The following is a 19,803-nucleotide window of genomic DNA, read 5'->3' as shown; positions in this document are numbered from 1 at the left end:
GAGTTGGAGGACTGGAACTGGCTGTATTTCACAACAGTCTGGTAATAAATCTTGACAATAAAAGGGAATTAAATACTTAAGCCAGAAAAGTGAAATCACTAAAAATAAAACTAGAGACAAATTACATTCATCTCCCAGATCTCATGCGAATATCTGACTGGAAAAATTTCCTACCACAATAGCTGCAGCATCCCAAGAGATCCGCCTCTGCCTTCACCCATGCAACTCTACCAATCCAGAAGACAAATAATGAGTGGTGTTCCTTTCCTCGTTATGTCCTTCAGCTTGTGGCCAAGATAGAACACTCAATGCGGATAAGTAAACAGTAGTTATGTCCAGCAAAGATGCCCCTCAAGGATGCTGCCCAGACTCAGAGCAACATCAATGAAAGAAAGAAAACCAACAAACCAACAAACAAACCAGAAATACCAGACCATCAAAGGTCTGAAAAACCCCTTCCAAGTGCAGACCACAGAACGCCTCAGTTTTTCCGCACACGGCACAGCCTGGCTCTGGCAGTGTGAACACCCACACTGTTTCAGACAGCCAGGGACTCAGGATGTGAGCAGTCCTTGTGCTCATCACATGAGTACTAACACCTTTGGTTAAAACAGGCCTGGTTCTTTCATCACAACCAGGAAATAAATGTTGTGCCAATCAACAGGAGAAACAGAGCATCAGCCAGCCTGTCTTTCTTCCCCCTGTCTTCTGCCTGTCATATCACATATCTCACCCAAGGTCAAAGCACAAAGCACAAACTTGCATTAAGACTGCAGCATGAAAGTGGCTACAGTCTTCCTCTTCCTACTTTATCACCCCTTCTCCTGAGCATGAGGTACCATGAAGTTCCTTCAAGCACAGGCTCTCCTGCAGCATCTTGGCACATACATTGCCCAGGATACATACCTCCTGCTGTGTGCTGGATCTCACTGTGCTGAGCTCACCCAGTTAACACTACAGGATCTGATCCCCACAGAGCAGCCCAGCACAAAGCCTTGTCCCACTTGGTTCACACAGGAGCTTTCTCAGGACTAGTTATCCCTGCACTCAGCCACATTAACATTCCCTTCCTTGCCACTGAGAAGCAGGCCTAATTACTGAGGATGCAACGTTGGCTGATAAAGCCAAAGTGTCTTGCTGTTCTGGTACTATTTTAGTTGACACCAGTCTGAGATATTATCCACAGCACCCTATACTGAGTACAGTGAGTGAAATGAGGAATAATGAGGTGGGAAAAAAACTCCCTTTGCCTTTTTTCACACTTCAGCAAAGGTTTGGGTCATACTTGATTTCAATACAGGTTGAAGGTTGGGGTCAAGTTTCACTGGGGACAGCTCAACTCTTCCCATCCTAATTGCTCAAGCCTACTTTTCATGATTAATTCTCTCATCAGTGCTTCAAGGTCTTCAGGGATTTTGGCAAAGATGACAGTGTTATCAGCTGATCTAATGTGGCTTAGGTGTTCCCATTTATCATGATGCCCTTTCCCTCTCTATTCAAGGTTTTTTATAAACTTTTCCAAGCACGAGGTGAATTGTTCCAGTGTGACAATATCTTTTTGTCTATTCTATTCTTTCATTTGATCTCTTCACTTTTCTTGTCAATGCTTAAATGTCACTGCAACACACTGTTCACATGCTCTGGGATTCTGAGAAAACCTTCTTCTTATTCAGTGTTTCTCATGCTGACTGTGTCCAGGTTTTTTGTGTGTACACCATTTCCATTACACACCTCATTAGGGGCGTGCACCTGCTCCCATCAAAGCCAATGGCAAAATTCCCACTTACTTCAGTAAAAGCAGGTTTGGACCCAGTGGTATGCCAACTGATAAATTAACTTTCATACAAAACCCAAAGAGGTAGGAAATTTTCCAGGATTATATTTTGCCATTTGAACAAAGGGAGATTTTTGTAATTGAAGTCGTCAATAAATTTTCTGTATATAAAAAATATCTTCTTCAGCCACTGCTGAAGACCTGAGTGAAAATAGACTCTCCAACAATGTTAATGCATAAAATAAAATAGAGTCCAGCAGCTTTTTCATAAAGTGAACTACATTAATGTAGACACCATTAACACTGTAGACTACAATTGCTTAAAATGGAAAGTGATGCCTACTTTTTCAAATTAATTGAAGTCCATTGCCAAATGACCAATACAGCATATTCTCCAAGTAACATTGCTGTGGTAAATGGCAACTGAATACAATAAAGGAACATGAGGAGAAACATAAAATATTATTTTGGTTTCTCTGGCGATCATCAAAGAAAGTATGCATTATTTTTTTGAGAGGTTAGGGACTTGGAATGAAAAATCAGGGTAGATACGCCTTTAATACTATTCTACCATGATTACTGTTTTGACATTGTGGAGATGCTTCTTCTATGAGAGATAGAGTGAGATTGTAGCATGCAGCAGTTTAAAATAGAAGATAAGCTTCATCTTCCTCATCAGTCTCTCATTTCTGTGACCTAGGGTATCTTTCCCCAAGCATTAAAACCAATCAGGGCATGTTTAAAGTTGATTTATGAAATAATACACATGCTCATCTACATTCTTTCAAAATTGGAGTTATTGTATTAAGTCAAAATTTTCAGTAAATCAATATCTGGTTAGAAATTTCTGAAAGTCAAAAAAATTTTGTACTAGTTCTTATTTGACCCACAACTGGCTATATTGTCTGGTTTTGATCCCAAACACGAATTGCTACTTTCACTGGCTGCAGAACTGTAATATAGATTAATATCCAGTAAGCTATAGTTTGAGATGAAATTAATCTCTCTCATGATGTAAGCCAAATTTAAGCCCTAGCCTCCAGAAATTTTTCTGTTAATGAATTTCTTCACTAGTCCTTCATCAGAAATAACGAACCCAGCCTGAAAATCTTTAATCCAATTCCCACAGAGCTCATTACAAACCTGGAAGTTTCTCTAAGTGAACTGTAGAATCAAATATATTCTTTGTATCACTGCTACTGCAGTGAGTTTGATCCATCAGCTTGTAGCTCCTTTCTAGTGATGATACCTGTGTGTTGCCCAGAGCATACCATGCACACACAAGAAAGGCAGCAGAGGTAGAACTGAAGGAAGCTCTGCTTGTTGTTCAGCAAGTATCAGATAAAGCAGCATAATCTCACTCCTTGTCAGCATTGTACAACCCCCAGGCTGCCCTGCACCAGGGAACCTTTCCCTCCAGACTGGGAGGTCAGTTGCCATGACTGCACATTGCATACCTTTTCTACTCAATATCATGCTTCATAGTGTTTATTATGGAGTGACTCAGATATCAATTGCCCTGTAAAAAGGCTGAATCCTTGTCTTGATGATTTGAGAGGTGATAGCCATGGAAAGTATGAAACAGATCTTCACTCCCCCCTTCTAGTCATACCTTTCATTAATGACTTGATCAGTGCTCTGGGAGAGTAAAGGCTTTCAGAAGACTACAGCCAGCTTCCTTAATTTGATTTTCAAATAACAAAAGTCACAGCAGCTCATTGTCTTTTCTAACAGATACTTGTGGGACATTAAAAACACAAAAGTCCCATGGATCCCCTCTCTAATGCTCTCCACTGTAAGGTTATGTTCCATATGAGGTTATTCACTTTGGCTATCAGTTGCACTGACCTTCCTGAGCAATGCAGTCAATTTTACCCTGCACTTGACACACAATACACTGATTCCTTGGCTCCCGAGAACAGGCTAATTGAGAGGGTGTGCTGTATTACAGAACATGATTTGCTTAAAAAGATTACCATCTAGCTCATTAATTTTACATTACCATACCATGCTTCTATTGACGTTATCACAATGCTTTCTACATCTACTTACAGTGATCAGAAAAATGCACAGAGATCACATAGCCATTAAGGTGATGAAAAGATTTTTAGAGCTATTATTATTTATTTATGTTATATCAATCCCTCCTGGTCTTGGTCCATACTGGGGTTCACTGTGCCAAGCCAGAAAATGTGTTCCCTTCCTGAAAAACTTGGAGTCTAATTACTCCTGGAAGTAACAAAGATGACTTAAAAAAATAGAAACAGGGAAGAAAGTAGTACTTATGACTTGCATTTAAACAAACCAAATATTTTTACAACTGGAGACCTTGTGTTCATTTTATAAATATACATTATAGAACAGGAGTGAGCAACAACAGAACGGAAGTGATTGGCAAGGGGACAATTAAAAGAAGACTGAGCTGGTGAGAATTTTCATCCTGAAAGGACAGCCTGGGATGGTATTTGAAGGAAAAGAATTCAAATTGATCAGATAGAATCTGATCTCGTCAGTGAAGCCAATGCTAGAGCGTTAGCATAATTAGATATAATATTTCTGACCAGTAATGGCAATATTACAATAATTTGTGAAGTGTCTTAGACAAGGAACTAGATTAAATGAGTATGAAACAGTGCATGTGAGCATCAGTATTCTCAGGGTTTTCCTGGGAGAAGCCAAGGAGATTCGATAAGCAGAGAGTTGAAGGAGCCTGAAGTGATCCAGGTCTCTTCAAATGCCAATGTTGACTTGGTCTAAATTAACTGTTTCCATTTTACACAGGATTCTGAAATTTCAAGTAACACGGCCTTTCATTTCAGAATGAAATGTTAAGTAGAAAACGTTGATGAAATTTAATTGTAATAAGATTCTGCTTCAATGAATTAAAACATTCCATTGAAAGAAAATGATGGGAAATTCTGCAGCACAACCATATGTGCCCAGTACCATCTGAGACACCCACAACAACATTTGGAAGAAGCACAAGCTGCGAGGTACCTGGCATGGCTCTTTTGACTGCAGGAAGCTATAGGAGTGCTGCAATTTACAGCTGAGTTCGGAAAACTGCTGCCTGCTCTTCCACAGCAACGGGTTTGAAGCCATGAGATTGCTGGCTCAGAGAGGAACCTACAAGGCTGCCAAACACAGCGATGCAGGTGTGAAAAACAGAGCTGAAGTCCTCAGGGTTTCCAGGCTGAGTGCTGCAGAGGCAGGACACTACAGCAGCAAGGTTTGCCTTTCCCCAGTTCATCACAGTAATCCTTCACAGTGTGCTAGAATCTCCCTGTTATTCCCAGTTTAATTTTTCCCACTGGTTGTAACAATACCAAAAGGTCAATGGGTTACACAACAGCTTTGAGCTTGGTCGTTGACTGTCAGGTTAGCATGGGAGAGCAGCACTGATGCAGAGGGGGTGATCCTGGGGCTCCTGGGATCCCCAGTTCATGCTAGGAAGCACCGCATGCTGAAGAATCTCAGCTGAAAAGGAAGATGAGCCTAGACTGCGGATCTCACCTGCAAAGCTGATCCAAAGCCCCTGTGGCTCATGTGTGCATGGGGGGGACTCTGCAGACTCACAGGAAATCCAGCCCCAGGACACCAGCATGACAGAGTTTGTCAAAATGGCAGAATCTGCACAACACGGTTGCTTTGAAGCCTCTAGAAGCCCATAAAATGAACTGGCAAGAACTCAAGCATAATGCTATCAGAAATCCACCTGTGTTTCTCTTGTAGTTCATCAGAAACTACATATTTCCAGAACACAATCTGGATTTCATAATAGAACTCAGTTGGAAATACCCAATACACTCAAACAGGAAGGTCAAGCAATGAAGATGGGAGATAAGAAAAAATTAGACCACTTAATCAGCTTTCCCCTGTGGCTAGATATAAGCAATAAAAATACAGTGAAAAAAACCTGTAAAGGACTAACAGAAAGGAAATACATATATTTAAAACTACTATTCATCCTTACAGAATTTCATACTTAAAAAAACCCAACAGCTTTATAGTTCTATCATAAATTCTTCCTGCAGTACAATCTGGGGCATTACACAGCATTAGCTTACCCACAGTACCTTATATTGGGTTTTATTTTCCCCTTGCTAATATGGTTTCTACTCAGAAGTGATGCAGCTGTAGTGATGCTCCTAAAGACATCTGTCCCTCTGTCTCACAGATATGGTTTCAATTAAGTTTAATTACAGCCATTGCAGTTTCAGACCAAAGTCTACTTCACACCATGGGTAGCTTCTGTTGCAGGACAGCTCAAATCAGAAAGCTCTACAAGAACAGAAAATCTGCTGCCACTCCAATAGTATTATTTGCAGTCACAATGGGTGAGTTTCCAAGTCTTTTTTTTTTTTAGTACTATTTTAAGCTTATTCGGGGCTTCACTGCTGCAACCTGTAAGCAAGGAAAAAGATGGAAAGAGTAAAAGATGAAAGCAGATCTCCTGAGGCAGACTTTTATCATGAATCTCACCATCTCTGTTGCTTTTTTGGAAACCCCAGTTCCTGCTGTCAGTTGATTATAAAGACCAGATTCCTTTTTTCTAAAAAAAAAAAAAAAAAGTTATTATCACTGACAATTACAGAGAAAAGTCACAAGAAAACATGACTGAAGTGCTCCTGCAGGGCTCCAAGGAGGAGGCAAAGGAAAAGAGTTGAGAAATTATTTCTCTGACAACCTTATTCTAAGAAAAACTCAAGGTTTTTGAAGGACTTTGGACTGTAAACAGGCTTCTACAAAGAATGCAGCAAAGTGTAAATCTCATGACTAAAAGTTTAAGAGTAGGGAGAGTCAATCCTTTAGTGCTGAAAACAGAGGGTGTGACACAGATGCTGGTACAGTCATGGTTGATTTGTGCCTCTCTTAGTCTGCACAGTAACCAGCTTGAGGCACTGGTACTCTGGGTACTACCAGGTTTTATTCTCACCCCAGAACTTTTTGTTCAGAACCCAAAACCTGCTGGGATGGATTATGTGGATGTTGTGCTTTTACTCTGTGCTCAAACACAGAAAATGGCATGCAAAAATCTGTGAAGGGAATGCAAATCCACCTCCTGAATAGGCCAGACACATGGCACCCTATTAGGAGCTCTATTTCTCAGGCATCAGACAAGTCATTTTTTTAATTTGTTGATGCCATGCACAGGATCCATATAAAGCCAGGCACAGAATCCAAGAACAAACTGGAAAGGAAAAACAAGCAGCATTTGCTCCCAACAGCGATTGCAGCCACATGGCAATCTTGGCTGCTCTGCAGAAAACATTCATTAGCCTATTTAACCAAAATTAACTATGAAAATGTACTCTGCATTTTCTTCCCTCATGTTGGTAAGGTGTCTTTTAACATAAGTGTTTTCTAACCAATTTAAAGCAATTTTTTCCTGTAAATGGTATCATTATTATCATTATGTTGGGAAAGGTTAGGTCATGATTTTTCTCAGAGTTCTCAGAATCATTTTACTTGCTGAAATGCTAGAAAAAAACCTCATACTTTAGATTCACTGAGATGCAGTAAATTAACATCAAGAAATAAAGCAGAGAGCATCCTAATGGACAAAACAGAAGCAATAAACTGCAGTTCCAGATAAATATTCCCACAAATGCCTTTCTTCTCAGTGAAATCAAATCAATATCCCTGATTCAACAGCAAATATTTCCAATGGCCTGACCTGACCGTGTCTCACAGCATGGTCCTGGCTCACCCAAAAATAGAAACAAAGGTGTTGTAAGTTGCAATCCTGAGTTTAGGTCACTGAATAAAAGTACTGTATGCCAGTGTTTGCACACTTCCTCTCCATCTCTAAAATGTGATCAACCAATTCATCTCTCCTTGGGAGACTTAAAATCTATATGTAAAACTATTTACCACCCTGTGTACACTTTAGTTGCAAATATGTATATACTTGAATGATGCTGTTCTGTAAAAAGAGCCTGTGAATGGCATTTGTTTCACAACCCTGCTGAAGACCGTTGAGATTTTTTTGTTCCAGCAGAGTTGGGGCTTCATCCTTTCCACTTGGACACCCCTCCTGTGTCATAAGAGAATGTAAAACCACTTGTGCAGAACCAGACTGATGGTTCATCTAGCTCAGCATCTTTTATCTAAGCAGTGTAACAACAAGGCAAGCACAAAGTGACACTTGCCCAGCAATTTGGAGCACGGATCTTCCTTAGCAGATGATGTCTTTGAACTTACCAGCCCTCTCACTATATATTTTTGTTGTTGCTTTTTGAACTCCATAAACTTTTATCATCTGCAATATCCTGTGGCAAGAAATTCCATAGCTTACATACATGCCATGGGGACCTTCTCCTCTTTTATGTTGAACTTTTCAACTGCTAACTTGTAGGTATAGATGCTCTCCTAGTGCTTGTGCTTCAAGAGATCTATGCCCACCTTTTCTATGCCTCTCATGATTTTCTACGCATTTGTCATAGTCAATCTGATGTGGCCTTATTGCCATTCAAAGTGTTACAGGAATTGGATACTTAGTTTAAACCTAAATGGAGGAGCTAAGATTGTACATATTATTCAAGGAGCAGATAAAAAATGAATTTATACAGTAAAGCAATATTTTCTGGTTTTTTTTTTTCTTTTTCCTAGGATTTCTTAACACTAGATTTGGCTTTACTACTAATGAACACTGAGCTCATACCCCACAATTTAATTCTTAAATTCCTCAGCGTTTATCATGAAATTAGATTTTTTTTTTGTCCATCACTTTACATTAACTATATTGAATTCTTGTGCCATTTTATTGTCTAATCATTCAGTATCATGAGGTCCTTCTGTGACACTTTGTCCATGTGGGCTGTCATTTCTACTACCCTGAATAACAGCCCCATCAACAAGCTTTATCACCCCACTCTGCTTCCTCAGTAACTGCTTATTGTTTAATCTCTACTGCTTGCAGTTTCAGGTGGTAAGTGGCATGAGTTGTGCATGATTACAACACAGCACATCAGAAAGGAAAGATTTAGAAGAATTATTGCACAATATTTGTATTCCTTTTACCACCTTTTCCTCTTTCCCATCTGTCCTATATTCTCCCTGTTTGCAACACTCTGCAGAGAAAAAATACATGTTGTTCAAGGAAATTCTACCGGTAACTGTTCTCTTGAAAGAACATTTGGATAACTAAAAGGAAAATTCTTTTTTTTTCTTCAGCCTTTTCTAACTGAGCTAGAACCAGGGGTAACTCTGAAAAAGAAGTTTGAATGTACATGTAGGGAGAATCATCACTTTCTTCATTTAGTGTGATGTTCTGACAGAATCAACTGCAGTTTTCTTCTTGCTGTCTGGGCTGACATGAAATCTCTCCAAGGCCAGAACAAAGAATGCTCCAGGGATCTGACAGCACACAGGATTTATGTAGCAGCAGACCATCATCCTATTCAGAAGCATTTAGCCAGAGAAGTTTGCCTTGCCTCTACATCCAATTTCCATCAGTCAGAAATGTCTAGGGACCAGAAGGATTTAAGAGCAGAGGGTAACCTTTGTTTGTGGGTTGTTTTATTCATTCATGGCACACAGGAAGTATGAGTATGTACTTAAGAAAGCAGAGGAAAATATAAAAAGTTGTTTTCAAATCTGACTTTCAAATATGAAAACAGATTGTTGAAAGAAGCCTCTTAATTAGAATCTTTAAAAATATGATATTCGGGATTCCTGTTTTCTCTAGGACCAATGACAATTAAAATGTTCTTCTTACATTTCGTCCTTCAAAGTCCTCTTTCTAAGTATAGGATTTTGACTAAACTTTAACCAGACAGAAAATCTGTGGATGCCACAACTAAGACGATTCATGGGACTCATTTTAGCACTCATCAGAGTTTGAAGAAAATGGTGTCTGTCCTTGCTTAACATGCAAAGATTTCGTTTCTTCTGGGTTTTTTGAGTTTTTGCAAAGTCTTTGCTATCACTTTAAGCTGGTTTTCTTCCAGTGAATCACATGTATTGAATGACTCCAAAGTTTTCTAACAAAGAAGCAATCATCTAATTATTCTACATGAATTAAGCCAGGATAAGGTAATTCCCTTCTTGTATAAGGGTTGAGTAAGTTTCATGTAAATAAGGCTGTATATGTACATATTATAAAGCCAGTTTATATTTTGAATAGTTTTGATGTTTTATGTGACCAAAGTCTTACTATAATTTATGATCTACTGACTAAATTACTCACGTTTTCTAAGAACAAGCACCTTCACCTCAGTCACACTCCACCTAACTGGATAATGAATGTTTATGTTATCAAAATTGAGAGAGACATTCCAAGAATTTCACTTGGTTGTGCAGTTTTGTCAGCAGTTATTCACAGATACTGAGAACCTCATGCTTTCCTTGAACATCCCTATGAATACTCACTGTAACCTACAGATCTTCACTGAAAACAAAGGCTGTGGGTATCAGAGTTGAAAGCCTGAATTTTTTATTCATAAGAAGTTTTTGCAGTCAATGTTGAGCCTAAAAATGATGCTATTTGCCTTGAAAGCAGAAAATAGCAATTTAAGCAAAATCACTGACTGTCATGCACAAAAAAAAAAAAAAACAAGTTAGAAATATATTTGCATGAATAGTCAGTGAACTGAAATGAAGATCTCTCTTTTCATGCATTAGACTTCTCAAAAATTGCCTAATGAAGATTATATTGATTCCTTTTTTAAAATTAGGAATAGATGCACTTCAAAAAATAGTTTTGCCATGTTTCTTTGCCAATAATATTTCTTGACCACAGGATTCAGCAGCTACATCCTCACCATTTCAGCAGTCATCTCATTTAAAATTGTTTTCCACCTAAGAAACATCACTCGAGGAATAACTCTGTCAAAAATATTATTAAATTCACAAAAAGACGTCTCGAAGTATGTACATGGGACTATGTAGAATAAACCCTGAAAATCACCTTAATGTTAAGAAATCTCATTGGTTTTTGCAGGTGGACAGACTAGACTTTTCTTTCTCTCCTTTGAGGACAACAAGAAAAAAAATGGCATCTGTACCTAGCACAAGGCATTGCCATCTGTATGCATTAGAGTAAGCCAATTTAATTCTTAGGATAATGGGACTTTCAAGTTTCCAAAGCTACAGGCAAGAAAGAATATATTCTACTTTGTTTTCTCAGATCCTGAACATGATTTTCCCCCAAACTGAAAGGATTGCCTTAATGGTAAGTATTTAGAGGTGTATAGTTATTTTATGAGCATAAGTTTAGAAACAATATTTGAATAAAAAATTCTGTAAAGGCAATAATGAAAGACAAGTAAGGTCATGTGTCACTTTTGAGCTTTATAGTTCTCAGAAAGTCAGCTTCTGTATTAAAAATGTGCACAAGAAAATGAATGACAGAGGGAGAGAGAAAAATCAAGGGGACAGCTACTTTGTGTTTCATTTTGATAGGAAAAAACTGTGTCAACCAAATAAGGTTTTCTGCTGTAACATAATTCAGATGAGTCATAATGTTGATTTTTAAACCAAATGCATCAGAGTCTGTGAGATAGCAAGCTCAAACCCATAATTGAAAGAATTATTTATCAGTCTGAGTTGAATAAGACATCATTCATTTAACAGAAATTAGAAGTAGCTGCCTTGGCAGAGTTTGCCTGTGGAATTTCAAGAGGATGGGCAAGAATTCTTATAAAGCTGAAGAAGTCTGTTTACTGACTTGAGCAGACTTTGAAGGGAGTCTCTTTGCATTCTGCGTGCAGTGCTCTGTGCACAGAGTTATCCTTATCTTTAAATGAACAAATGCTGAGAATCTTCTACCCTACCAGTCTGTCTCAGCAGAGCAGGATAAACGTGCTCAGCTGAATGCACAGTTAACTCTCTGCACCAGGGCTTTACATGTGGACCATTATTTTTGTCTTTATTTTAATGATTTGTTTCAGTTTGAAATTCTGGTTGCCTTTAGAGAGATCTTAAGTTTTTGTACTCTCTCTTTGGCTTTATAAAATCCAGATTGAAGAATACATCCTTATTAAAAAGCTAACTATGCTTTATTCTGTCCAGTGTAAAATTCCCATTTTAAATGGCTGCAATCATAAGTCACTTTTAAAAAAATGTAAGACTGAATTTGCATTGTGACTGTTGCTACTTTTATTCCCCATGAAAATGTTATTCAGAAAAGAGCTATATATTCTGGGCAGATAAGCACATAGTTTCACTTTATGGTGTTCATGGTAGCAGAAATTATATTTAAAATTTCAGTCAGGCCTTTAATACAATTAATTGCTTTCCCTCCTTCATATTTTTTTGGAAAAAGACCCTGAGGACTTGATAGTCTTAATTCCTCCATTAAAACTTTTCCTAAGAAGCATCCTTTCTTCCATTTTGAATGATGCATTTGTTGTTTTAAGATAGCTTAAGCTACTATTGGATAAGCAATAAAATTATAACCACTATACAAAACACTTCTAAATTTGACATATCATCAGTCATAAGAAAAGTAGCTCTTAAAGTCCAAATTGCAGGAAAATGGTTGAAAATAACAGGATGAATAAAAAAAAAAAGCAGATAATGAATGAAGAGTGTTAGATAAGGATCAGCATGGCAGTCTTATCAATAACATCAGTTCTAGCACTTATAACACCTATTTGTTCTACAAACATGCTTTGGACTCAGGTCAGGAGATGAGACAAGATCTTAATGAGGATGCTCCGCATCCATTAGGCATTGGAGTCCATCTGTTTCTGCTGCTGTTGCTGTTAATCGCTATCTTTATTAATTTTTTCTGCATTTCAAGCCATTGATGTGCTAAAAATGACAAAACCAATCTCGTAGCCTGTAACTTCATTGCTCCTCGCTTGCCTTCTTCCTCTGGTGGTTCACTGGGCAAGTGAGAGATGTAACTTACCCAGAGAGAGACACAAGCCCAGCTGCAGGTCAAATATCCCTCCTCTTCCTCTTGGCCCCTCAGCCCCCCAGGACAGCTGGCAGTGATGCCAGCAATGCCCACAGCCGTGGGGCAGACGGGGGACAGCAGGGACAAAAAATGCCTATGAGGGGGAAGTCAGCAAAGAGGGGACAGGAAGGAATAGAGTAGAAAAGCAAGAAAGCTAGAACAAAACAGGCTGTGGTTATTACTGAGGACATAGAAACAGCTCTCCTGCTAAAATAAAAGGAGAAAAAAAGGAGATGCTGGGTTAACAGGAATGGACATGAGAGTTTCATCTTAATACATTCCAAGAGCAGTAGCTTTGTCAAAGCTCTTTATACACTGCAAGGAAATAATGTATCCTCTCTTGAAGGGTGCTGAAACACAGCTCAAGGCTCAGATTTTGAGTTTTAAAAAGTAATGTAGTAGGGAGAGAAGTACAAGAGGACTAAAAGCAAAAGGAAATACCCATATTGTGTCAATCCCAGAGAAAATATTCCACTACACTCCTTTAATAAGGCTTGAGCTCAGGCTGCAATCTGCTACCATTTATTCAAACAAGGCAGCTATTTCATCAGTGAAGTCAGTAAAGAAGCAGCAAGCCAAAACCCAAAATGTCAGACTAAAAATCCTCTTCTCTCTCAGTTACTCAACATTCACTTCCCTGGTCCTGCAAGGTCAATATACCCCGAAGGTAGCTCCTGGGCAGGCAAGCCAGCAAAATGATCAGATTTTAGGCATTAAATGCAGTTGTGGGAAAAAAAAAAAAAAAACAACAAACAAACAAAAAAAAACAAAACCAAAAAGCTCAGTGAAAGCAGAACAGGGTCCTTGGGTTTATTTTAATATCAGGCATCATTTCTTTATATCTACCAGCCACCTCTTCACTTGTTAAAGAGATCTGATCTTAAGAACTTATCCCAGTCTTATATCATGTCTCTGTAATTATCGTTCATTTATTCTGACCCAATTATGGATAACTACGAATTATGTTTTGTATGCAGTAACTTTCTCACCTGGGTAATTTTGCTAAAATTATAGGAACTAATGGAACACATGATTCTGAAATAATAAAATTACATTCATATCCTTAAACTAGTTGAATTCTTCACTTCTAGCAACGGGTCAGTCATCATGTGTGATTCAAACTAAATATGACGGGTTTTTTTCTATTTAATATTTTTTTTGTATCCAGCACAAAAGAAAAATGTTACTTGGCTATAAGCATCTTTCAGAGCAGCCTAAGAAAGATGATAACTTAGATCTGTGCTTCTCATATTTGAATTTTGGTTCAAAATTGCATATGTTACCAAATTTTTCCAAGGAGATTGCTGATATTCAGACTGTTCAGCATAATATGGAGAGATTTTAAACAAGTGAATGAACTTTCCTATCAAAAGCAACTTCATTTTTGCAGGCTAATCAAAAGGACATTGTCAAGGTTGTTAAGTATTAAAATTTCCATAAATTGGCAGTTGTTCCATTTGAAAGTACTTACCTTAAAGAGACACTATCAGCCTAAAGAGAGACACATTTAAACTTGATCTGAATGCAGTGTGCTTTTAATCAGTGAGTTTAAGAGCTTAGGGGTAATGTTTTATTTTCCTTTAATTTTTGGGATGAACTGGAAGGCTTGTTTGCTTTCCTGGCTTTTGTGATATATCATCTTGTAAAGTTTTCAAATGTCTCACTGGCAAGAGTGTAATCCTTTCTAAAGCAACTTCAGACATGTTTTCAAAGGTAATTTTTCACTTGAAGATGCAGATTTCAGTGGCAGTGGAATGGGTGCTTTTTTGAAATGGCAGGAGGTGCTTATCTAAATTTTAGATTTCTAAATACTTCTGCAAATTGGGTCATTGAGTATATAAGAAACTGTGCCACTGACAGACAGTGGGATTCATATTCCTGAATTCTTTCAGTGTCTGTAAAGTTCTGTTCTCCTGAAAAATTCTTTTCCCCATCACACTGTTGTGGCAGTAACTAAGACTCGACTGCTTCTGTGAGCAGCTACATGCTATTTCTATTTCACTTACACTGGAGGTTTTATAAAACCTAGACCTTGGGTATTCAATTTTAAAAAAGGAGACACACTAGGCACTGCTACAAACTAGCTCTATCATACAAAAACATACATCAAAATAAAATTTTCCCAAATAAAATATGCCAAAAATATACCAAACTAAAATATTAGTCACATTCTCAAATGCTTTTCCCTTGAAAAGTTTAACAAATTGGACACTGGCTTAAAAGTAAAGTACATGCTACTCTAAGATAAATGGTCTCTTTAAATTACTTGTGTCTCTATCACACTCCACTGTGTAGGTTCTCACAGAGGAATTTTAGTTTGTGTTGACATTATTTCAAAGGAAGCTGATGCACACTGATGGCCATTGATGACAGGCTTTTATGTGGCCAACGACACCTATGAGAATTTTTGACATCTATTAACAATCATGAGATTACAGTAGGTAATTTAGGAGCTGAACGAATGCACCAGTTATTCTTTGCTGCAAGGAGTGGCTGACAGTTGTCTACATCTGCCCTTTACCAAGTGATGTTGTAGTTCTGGGAGACATTCTGTAAAAGCCTTAAATTACTTAAGAGGGAGTTACTGCAGAGGAGATGAAATTCATACACTATGAACTCCAGCTACATGTTCCTCTTTGATGCCAGCTCTCCCAACAACCATTTACAGTTTCCCTTTTAGTCCCCTTTGGTATATTCTGTCCTTTTGTGCGGCTTTGCATTGTTATTAGAGTCATTCCATCGCCTTTAGTGCCTGTGAGCTACTGTTGGTCAGCAAAGTCACCAAGCCCATCCAGAGAAGGCTGCCAGGCAAGCAGCTCTATTTTGAAATGACTCAAGTCTCCTGTTTGACATGGATACTAGACCCAGGCTACCTGGCATCAATTTTCAGCATATCTCTAGCTTACTTTGGAAAGAATCTGTGGTTTAGATGGCTACCAGCTCCGGACCTTCTATGCTATCCTGGTAGAACTGCTCAATTTAACCAGTTGGGTTGTTTATTATCCCATAGATGTCTTGCAAGGCTTAGCATGACAACAAACAGCACTGAGGAAACAGAACTAAAAATTGCTGACTGTCAGCTCATTGTGCTTCATAAAATTGCTGCTGTTTCTGACATGAGTTTTGATGTTTTACTGGGCAGAGTCATACACCTGGTGTTTATCTACCCACTGCAGGAGAAATATGGGCATATTGTAAGACTATCTCATTTTCAAGGTAAATCTTTCTCAAAGGGCTGTCTAATAACAATACATCAGGTTTTTAAGCTAGGCAGTTTTTCTGTCTCATGCTCATGCATTAAAATATGTTTTTCACATCAAAAGTGTTATCCCACTGTCCTTATTCCTCGTGATATATTATCTCCACTTCTCTCAGAATGAGGGACCTTATAAATGATCAGCATCATTTCATATCTTCTAATAGTAATGCATGTTTCATTTGCCACATTGGAACAGAATTACCTCAACCCACTTCATCAAATCTCTTTGGAGAATCTGATTTTAACCTGACATGTTGGGACCATTAGAGACTGTAATTATTTAGGGTTAATTGTACAGGTGTGGAAGTAGGAAGGATATTTTGAGTTGTGACAGATAGTATCAGGGTCAGACTTGAGGTTAAGAGAAGGAGGGTGTGCGGCATTTCTTCTCCCCTTTAATAGAACAATTAACACTTAGCCCAATCAATCTTCCATTTTTGAATGTTCTGCTGATAGGTCATGCACCATTACATCAGCGTGTGAGAGGCGGCCAATGCAAATAGGTCACTGGGTATCATCTCAATGGCAGCTTGCTGTAAATCTAATGTGCTTTAAATGCAACAGAAGAGCACCAAGATGAACAATAGAGGAAGACTCACAGATTCAGCAAACTTTATAGCTAAAAAGAATGTTTTCTTAAGCAGGATAAGCAGAACAGCATTGACCCTACCACTGATTCTGAGTACTGATATAGCTGGAGGTCCCTAAATCCAATAATAAGTGTAGAAATATCTTTAGACACCAAATCTCATTTTGCAGTTTGCTGTCCATGGGTTAACAGAGGTTTTTCCCCTTTATTAAAGACCAAAGAGACAGCAAGCCCAGGTTTATTTGTTCAAACATTACTGGGTGGTGAATTTAAATGATGATCTTTTTGCACAGACATAGGCTCTTTGCTTTTCCATTCTTTCTGATGGAATAATAATGAGAAAAGTCCACCCTTGTGGTTAAGGCATGCCTGTAAACAACACAATCTGTTCCCAGTCAGAGCACAGGTATCCTGGCACTTGGCTGTACCACCACTGTGTAAGGAAGGCTGTAGGTCTGCAGTGTACTCAGGACCCAAGAGAAACCCCCTGAGTGCACAGTCTTATTTCACAGTGACCTGCTGTGAATGCAAAACGATTTTTCATGTCCCTATCCCACTGTGAGTCCCTCAAGGTGACACTGGTTTCAGTGTTAAGCCTCAACAAGTGTGTGCCTCCAGTTCCCAGCACCTGCAAGATTTTTATGTCTTATGGGTTTTGACATGTTCACCATATGCTTCTCTGATGATTAACTGGCTAATTGATGCATGCAATAGTGAAATTTGCTGCAAAGTGGGGTTTCTCCACTGTTTCACTCTACGTCGGGGCACACTGCTCTACAGTGGTCCCTCCTGTCCCCTGTACAGTGCCCACCACAGCCCCCACTCCTCATGTGCCACCCCATGTGCCTGAGCAACTCAAAGTGCTCTCAGAAAGGCAGCAAGACCACACCTTACCCACTCTGCTGTTAGGGAGTGGTCCCCAATTAAGATCAAGATGTATGCCCTTATAGTGGGTTTAGGAAAAAAACAAATTCCCAAAAGCTCAGAAACAGCCAAACCAACTTAATTTCAAGTGTGCATTATTCGCAACTCTAAAGTTCAGCTTCAGAACAAGAACACTCAGAACTGCATCTTATGCTGTAATTTTAGTTTCCTTCCCTGCCATCACATGGAGGGACACGTTTGTCAGCTGCATCATTCACAAGAGTATTGCGAAATCTTTTATAGCTGAAGTGTTCAAAGCTTAAAATTCCCGTTCTGTATGATTTTTAATTTTTTTTTTTTTAGCTAAAGCAAAATCCCTATATTTCATCCAGAATGAAAAAACAATCTAAAATTTTCCAGGGAAATGAAAACCTTGTCTCCTGACTCCCACATCTCCTCATCAAGTTTCAGAAACCATGCAGGAGCATCAAACACTCAGACTGCCTGGCTCTGAGGTTGCTTGGAGGCTCCCAGCTCAGACTGTCTGTTCTAGCTTGTCACTTTAGTCTTGAAAATTTCACCTCTCCTCTGCTGTGGGAACATCAGGGTGTCTGGTGCAAGAGCAGGCTGCAATATAGGACTCAGGCCTCTGGATTGGGTTTGGGAAGTCAGGGGTTCAAACAACCTCCCAGGGGTCTGACAGAGACTTCCATGTCATTCAGTTGTTGGGGTTTTTCACAAAACTTTTTGGTAAAAAAACTTTTTTCAAATTATCCCTATTCTTAAGAATTGGGAAGTTTTTAGGGAAATATGCTTTTCCCATTTGTCTCTGGAAAAAAGGATGAGTTGCATGTGCAGCTTCGCTTCCTTCGATGTGTCAATCTTGAACTCCACTCAGAGGTTGAATTGGTTCCTCTCTTTTCATTTATTATCATCTTCTGAAGAACACTTTTAATAACAACAGGCTATCCGCAGTGTCTCTGATTTAAGTAGCAGCTATTGATTGACTAGTTAGAACTTCCGTGCTTTATGAATTGTTCTCTAGAGGTGACGAAATGGGGAAATCAATGCATCAATTTGCTTTTATATTCCAACCCCTAGTGCAAGTTAAACCTTTTCTAAACAAGCTTCAGAAGGTGAAGGAATATTTTAAAGTACAAGCAGATTTTGTGGGTGCAGAAGGGGAAAACTTATCATCAGACATTCAGTTCATTAAACATGGTAATTGCAACAAAAAATATAATAGCTTAGGCCAGTGATATAACTTACTCCAACTAGAGTTCTTGAAGAAATAGACCATTTTATTGGATCTAAAGTACTTTTAATTTTTAAAGGCTCAAAACTGAATAGTTTGAATGGGTGGAGAAATACTCTTATTACTGTGACCAAAAGTAGTAATGCAAAATTTTCATTCCCCGATTGCTATTATTGCCATGGCCATAGTGGTTTAGTCTATCAGCCTAAATTTATGCAGGGGGACAAAAGTATGGGTTTACATAGATTTTCAGTAAAAATACAACAGGAAATCATGATGCATAGGCATAGAAGCTGCTATTATTTGAGTCACTATAACATTTCCTGGGAGCCAGAATACTACCATGTGATAATTCACCTACCTTATCACAGCAGAAAACCTCTTTACACTGAGAATCAAGTACAGGACAGGTTAATCTTAATGGCTTATATTGATAGATTAAGTGCATATGTTTTGCCCATGCATCAGTTCTGAATTCAAAGAAACAGCTACAGGCTATTAATTTTGTACATTTTGTTATAGAGTAGGTACTACATATGTTCAATACATTAACAAAAAATATTCCATGCATCGTTTTCTGTCAGAAATGAAAACAATGCACTTTGAGGTTTCTACATATTGCCAAGAATGTTTGGAATAAATGGACCTTCAACTTTATGAAATACAGCTTCAGCTAAAATAAGAGACATGTATGAATAATGGCCATACCAGGTAGAAGAAAATTATTATTCTGATTTTAGAATAGCCATAAAGTAATGATAATTTCCATATTTCTGAAAACAAAATGTCGGAGAGGCTGGTAATATGCACACAGCCATTATTTCAGCAGATGGGGCATATTATATTCATGGGTCAGATCTTACACTAATGAAAAAAGTGTCTCCATTAGCTTTAAACACCTAGTTCTATGACTTCTTAAGGTACTGTTTATCCTGAAAGATCAATAATTTAATCAGCTGCTCATTATTGTAATGATTATTATGAAAAACATTTCCAGGTCTTGCTTAAATGAACACACCTTCTATTTATATCTGTGCTTATTCCAAGGCGTGTAAATGTTGGATGTACTAATGAAGGAGCAGGACTCTAAAAATCTTCACCATAAATCAAAAACTTAATAAGCTACCAAACCAAGAATTAAAATTATAAAATTTAA

The sequence above is a fragment of the Motacilla alba genome, chromosome 2 (genome assembly GCF_015832195.1).
Source record: "Motacilla alba alba isolate MOTALB_02 chromosome 2, Motacilla_alba_V1.0_pri, whole genome shotgun sequence".
Lineage (NCBI taxonomy): Eukaryota > Metazoa > Chordata > Aves > Passeriformes > Motacillidae > Motacilla > Motacilla alba.
This window is presented reverse-complemented; position numbering follows the sequence as displayed.